The sequence below is a fragment of the Pavona decussata genome, unplaced genomic scaffold (genome assembly GCF_977016875.1).
Source record: "Pavona decussata unplaced genomic scaffold, jaPavDecu1.1 SCAFFOLD_186, whole genome shotgun sequence".
Taxonomy (NCBI): Eukaryota; Metazoa; Cnidaria; class Anthozoa; order Scleractinia; family Agariciidae; genus Pavona; species Pavona decussata.
Window position 1 is genome coordinate 82,495 of NW_028145595.1, and position 6,748 is coordinate 89,242.

General features: G+C 39.8%; 1 pseudogene across 1 annotated transcript; it reads right to left on the bottom strand.

Annotated features, from left to right (window-relative positions):
• Positions 1–1,318: 1,318 nt before the first annotated feature.
• Positions 1,319–2,307, bottom strand: LOC146462504 (myosin-2 essential light chain pseudogene; annotated as a pseudogene). Its single transcript, XR_014857070.1, has one exon. The product of XR_014857070.1 is annotated as a myosin-2 essential light chain pseudogene (transcript).
• Between the last annotated feature and the right edge of the window lie 4,441 nt (positions 2,308–6,748).

A 6,748-nucleotide genomic window follows, 5' to 3' on the forward strand; every position in this document is an offset into this window, starting at 1 on the left:
GACAGTATCCTTGATGGTGAAACCTTAAAACCCTAACCTCAAACATCAAACGGGACAGGAGGATCGGAGTCACGTGACTCTTACAGGTTTGCGATTTTGCCGGAAACGAAGAAAAACCTCCCATATTCCATTGCTTTCCTCTGCAATTAAAAATACGCGTGTATTTAACTGTCGCTTACGGGAAAAATGCGCGATACGCGATAAGAAGTTTCTATAAAATTAGTGAATACACTTTTGATTGGTTATAAGAATACACGTATACGATATGCAAAATCTGTGTGGGCCATTTTATACAGAAAGTAATTGCGTTATAAAGAATGAATGAATAAAAAACACTCATAGATCTGGTGAGTGAGACCAACTTGCAGGTAGAGCGAAACTCGCCGGTGTCACTAATTTACGCTCCAGTGATGTAAGAATCAGGCGAAAGAGGCTACTGAAGGAAGCCAGGGAGAATCCACCACTCCCCCACCACCCCCCTCCCCCCAAGTAAACCTGATGGTCCTTCAGTAGATTGGAGTCAACGAACAATTTGCATACGTACGTTTATTGAAGCTCCCTTTACAGGGCTAGGCAATTTGGATATAGAGCCAGGTAGGATACAAGAGACAGTGCACCCCCGTAGGTCACCAGCGGACAAATTTTGGGTGTTATCTCCTAGGCAACGCGAAAGAAAAGTGTACTCAGAACAGGATGGTGTTAACTAGTATCACTTATAATGGACAAAAAAAACTAACTGAAAAATGCACATCTGCTTTGAAAAACTTGCTCCCCAGTCTTAGTGTCCAGATCCTCGTTCGCTCCAGACAAAACCATAGGCGGAAAAATAACGTACTGTTTTGAAGTCTACGTTGGTGCTAATGTTGAAACCTCTACGAAATGAATTTGGATTTTTTTAGGCCTTGTCACGCGAGAGCTAAATTCTGTCACGTACGAACTAAGAGTTAATTCTTTGTAGTTTGTTTACACAATAGAATACGTATACCTGTCCAACTGTATCGATATCAAGGCAATTTGATTGCCAAAGCATAACAACCTTGCCTTATCTGAGAACAAATTGTCTGTTGCAATTAACAAAACTCTGTTTGGTAACAGCTCCATTTTGAATTACCTAAGTCGTAGATTATCATTGCAGAAGCTAGATTACGAAGACAAATCAAATATAAGTTTTATGGTTTTCTCTTCTTGACCAACATTCGACCGATTGTAAAGATAAAATTAAAATCCGGCGTTCGAGTCACGCCCAAAGAAGAGGTCAGCTATTGTCAACACTGCTAACCCCATAAACATGCATAAATAATATGGTAGAGTGAAGCTGTCGGGTAAAAAAGAACTAAATTTATTGAAGATAAATCTAAAAAATTGTTAACACACTTTTTTTAATATCTCGAATCGATGAATTGTCTTAGAAACTGTCTCAATCATGATGGAACCTTACAATATGAGTTTGTTACTTAATCAAATTTCAACAGACAGTTCGCTGAGAAAACAAATCATTGCATTTTTCTGCCAGCAGAAATTCAATTAAGGTTATTTAAAGCATGCAGCTACAGTTGCAAATTTTTTATAAGGAAACCAAACGGTAAAGTTTCATTAGAAATACCAGCTATAAATTCATCAAAACGTTTTTCACGGTTCAGCGTTTATGTTCGGCAAATGTTCGGTTGTCGAAAATAATAAATGTTCACAATAAATGATATATTAAAGGTCTGTACTCATTCAGGCTTCTCTGGCTTTGACATAACCATTTTGATAATTTCCTCGTAGTTTACAATACCATTCTTGGCGTCCTCGACCGGCGCTAACAACTCGTTGGCTTCCTCCTCAGTAAGCTTGCTATCCCCACGAAGACATAGCATGCCTCTCAACGTACCTCCGTCGATGGTCCCGGAATTGTCGCGATCGTAGCATTTAAAACCCTCGATGAAATCCTCTCGAACGGGCTCGGGTTTGGCTCGGAACTGCGCGTAGATCCCTAGAAATTGCTCGAACTCAACTCTCTTTCCTTGATACTCATCGGTCACTGGTGTCAGATCCGAGCCAACAGGATTCAACCCCATCGAACGGAGCAGGTCTGGAATTTGGTCTCCATCTATTTTCCCATCTCCTATGCGATCAAACAGGGTGTAGGCATCTCGAAATTCGGACAACACGTCTTCACTAAGGTCTGCCATTCTTTGAAAATTTCAGCTCAACTCCCAACAGTAGGTACAGATTTTAAGCTTTGTGTCTAGCGTTCACTTCTTCTATTCAAAGGGCTTGGCTGAAATGTGACAACACTGGCTCCGCTTCTTCGGTTTATCAGCGCTAATTTGTTTTTGAAGTTTCCCGAGATGTTGTCATTTTAAAACACAACTGACCAATCAAAATCACATCACAATTTAGTTATTAGATTTGTAATAATGAAAGGCACTTGCGACATCTTAACACTCTAACAATTAGCTAAGTGTTTCAGTAATAATAGCAGTCAAGCAGCGAGCGCAGTTGTTTTTAGTCCACACGCTAAGCATCAAACAATGCCAGGGATTTATCAGGAATCATATTGTAGCCATTTCAGAGAGTACAACACAACCAAAATGTTTTGAAAACATACCTTTCTCACAAAAAAGCGTAGCATGTGTGTTTTTAAAAATCGTCTGGCGTTCAGTTAGCGTGACGGGTTTTGTCTAGGCTCCCTTGCCGAAAAGTTCTGTTTCGCGTGTTTAATAAACGGGATAAAATATTGAAACTACTGGTTTTACTTACTGATAGCAAGCATAAAAGTATTATAACCGTACTAGTAACATTGGGAGAGACGTTGTTATTTAGTCAAAACCAAAGACATTCATTTTGAAGCCTGAATACCACGCAATACACCGGATAATTGATAAGAGCGGACCCCACCTGTAATAGATATTCTGAGAATGTAAGCCTCTCGCCATATACAGCCCGTGGGGGGAGGAGTGGGTACTCCATGTAGTGTTGCAAAAATGGAATATGAATCTCTGAGCCTCTTTCCATATTGAGCCCAAGGGGAGGGGGGCGGGGGAGTGGGTACTCCATGTTGTGGGCTACCGGTACGGGGTAGAAAGGGAACGAACACCGAGCTACATGCAGGCGCATATTACAACTCATAGACTACGCTTGCCTAGTGAAGATGGTTGGATCAGAGCAACAGAAGATGATCAGCAGTGCTCGTAAATTCTGGAATTTGAAGAGATCGGAATCACTCGTAAGCAAGGTCTTCGGAGCATCGCGCAGAATGCCTGGACATCATTAAGTCATCGAAGCAGCAAATTTGAATGCGAACGCGCTTTGAATTCTCGAATAGCCCAGAATTAGAAGAGAAAGGGCCTAAATTGGTCAAGTAGGACTAGTAAAACATGCTTTTCCTTTTTTCAGAAGTTGTAATCTTACTTTTGACGCACGGCGTTTTGGAAAGCAATGATGTATGAACACTTTAAGACTTAAACAAAGAAATATAAGGAAGTATAAGGACTGTTTTTTTAAACTCGAAAATTCCGGGAAAAATCGGTCGTTTTCAGTATGGACGCCACTTTTGACAGCGATTTTCTGAACATTTTCTCCAGCTTTCATATTTTGACGCGCGGTAAAAGAAAGATGGCGCCTTTCTGGAACAGAATTCGTTTTAATTTTCAAAAATGTTAAACAAGAACCACTGTTCCTTTGGACTTGAAAACTGCTACTGGCTGCTGAGTTTGAAAATGGCGCACTTTGGGAGAATGGGCTATTGTTTTAAGTCCACGACTGAATAACAATGGTTGTCAAGACTGACACAATGTCCATTCAAGAAAAATGGTACAGAGAAGCCGCGAACTTTTAAACTGATCACGTTGCGTCAGCTGGTTCATTGCACCTGGCGACCAAATCTTGCCATCTTGCCATAAACATGAAAAAAGAAAATGTCACGGATCGGGAGCTCTTTTCAGAGCTCTTCGAAAACCCGATCCACCCTTTAAAACTTCCATTTGTTGACGAAAACAGCTCGAAGATTTGAAATCTCCGGAGGACACTCGAAACTGCTCGGCATGAGAATGAGAGGGACACCATTAATACGATACAATTGAAAACCGCAAATAAATAAATAAATAAAATAGCGTGAGAAGTAAACGACGAGAAGATGGAGTGTTAAACACCCTCTACGCTGTCATCGTGTTCAAAGTTGAAGAATTGGGGTGCACGTAATTTTGTCAGTGTTTTGAATTTATTCAGCTTTCAATTTCAGAGAAGCTTGGTATGTTTTAAAATCAGTAGTCGTGTTCCGACCTATATCGTTGAGTTCTTAAATTTTATTGCCTTTCAGAACCCTGGTTGTTTATTAAATATTGCCCCTGTGGGTCACCGTAGAAGAAAGAAAGAATAATACATTTTTCTTGTTTATTTTTGAAACGTGATATGTTCCTCACTTTCCAAATGAGGTAGCCTTCGATGCAGACAATGCAGGCGTTTTCGGGCGGCGTGCGAAAGCCAGAATCTCTTTTAGACGTTAAATTGTAGCCATGTTAGAGATTTGGGAAAAGAGGGGTGGGAGGGGTAGTTTCCCCTTCCTCTCCCTCCCTCCTCCTTTTTCTTTTGCCCTAATGCCCACCCAGTTGGTCGCACTTTCTACTCTCCCCAATCTTCCTCTGCTTTTAACATTCAAGATGGCGGCTATTGCGCTCAAACAAAATAATACACCTGTATTGCAAGCTACAAATGAGGCACTCCTGATCCTAATATGTTGTGTCAGATACCTTTAATTGGTGAAAATCAGATTGCTGAAAAACTGTAATATATATTTCATGATTGCCTATATTGTAGTTGTGTGCTTAGTGGCCTAGTCGCGACCTGGACTTTGAGTGGAGTCAACTCCAGGCTCGCTTCACTCCGCAAAGGCCAGGTCAACAGTTGTCAAAATTACGCTATTTCCTTTACTTTTATTGGCCACTCTTATCTCGTTTACGTTTTTCTTCCTCAGTCAGTCGCAACCGCGCTCAAGATTACAATCTAATCACAGAGTATTCGCTTTCAAACGGGTTCGTTCAAATCTAACGCCCTCGAGTAAACAATTCATGCAATCTTCTTGGAAGCTATAATAATTACAAACTCTTTTGTAAACAGTCTCTTTATGCTTTGCCACTGATAATTTCTAACAGTTCTGCCACTCGCTGCGGGTTACCCCATTACCCAATTCTGGCTACAGATAATCGACGCCAGATAATTTTTTCCTATTTATTAACAGGAACCATAATGGCTCCCGCTTTAATTAATGTTATCATTTTGCTAAAATGGTAACCAACCAATGAACACGTACGACCGCTTTGAACTTGAACCTCTAAGTAAGTTTGCAAGTCAAAGCTAACTCCCTTCTAACATCGTTTCCCAAACTATTTTCTTTAAATATCGTTGAGATCATCAACCGGCATTAACAAACACTTAACTTTTCTCTCGATAACTGAAACGGTTATAAAATATTAATTATAATGTTTTTTAAAATCGCTTTTTTGTAAGGTTACGGAAAAGCTTATGGGATGAAGCTTCCATCATTCGAAAATTTCTTTTATCAAATTCATATTGTTCTACTTCACCAGGGATGAGCGGCTTTTCATCTTTGGATTTGGTCAAGCTGTAGTTTCTTCTCAAAATTTTCATGAACTTGATTACGTTCGGCTCTTATCTTAACCTAGCTTTTTTTCCAGGCCAGATTTCACTAAAAGCACGTATACGGATTAAACGCCCTCCAGCAGATCTTAATATTACGTTTTGCAAATTACAATAAAAAAATCTTTTATTGCAACTTTCTTTTTTTGTTATTAAAGATTTAGACAACTATGGTTCGCTTGCTCTTTATGTCTTTTCACTACAAATCTTACCAACCGTGCTCGGGGACGTCAGGAGAAGGGCTTTCTGCCTGTTTGTGTTTCACGGCTAAGACTTAGAATTGAAAATGAGAAACTCAAAATGCTAGGTCTCTTGGTAACATGTAGCACCAAGGAAAGTATTGATCATATGATTTTCATTTGAATGGACATACTTTAAGATTTTATCCACAGACTCAAAAATCTTATACAGCATAATAAACAGCACCACAGGAAAGGAATGCTTTAGGATTTCATCCACAGCCTCAAGAGTTGAAATCACATCGCACAGTATGAGATGTCAACAGTACCAAAGGAAAGCCCATCCACAGACTCAACAATAGGAACTACCTTGTACAGCATAACAAACAGCACCACAGGAAAGTACTGCTCAGTAGCTTTTATTTGAAAGGCCATACTTTAGGATTTCGTCCACAGAGGCCACAGTCAGAACCACCTGTTACAGCACAATAGACAGCACCACAGGAAAGTACTGCAAAGTATCTCAAATTTGCTCATTAACAAATTTCTATTGTTTGAATATTCATAGACGATTTTCTCCGTTTCTAAAAGAGCCGTAGTGGTGTCATTTGCACAACATATCACTCAATAACTCTATTTCAAACATAGAAGAAAAATGTTGGAAAATCCCCTTTTCCAATGAAAATTAACCCATGAATATTGAAACGATACAAACCGTATTGTTATAAATTACTATCCCAGTGTACTTCAGCCGTCTTGATTATCCCTGGACATAGATGGACTGGATCGGAATGGATTGCAACTTGAAAAAAGGAAGGCCACCGGTTCAGTACAAGTCCTCGCATTTTCGCCTCCAAAATGAGCTAGAACAGGTCATGAGTTTTTCCTTTAAATAATTCAGTTGATTTCTTCTCTTGGCGTTCTAGAAT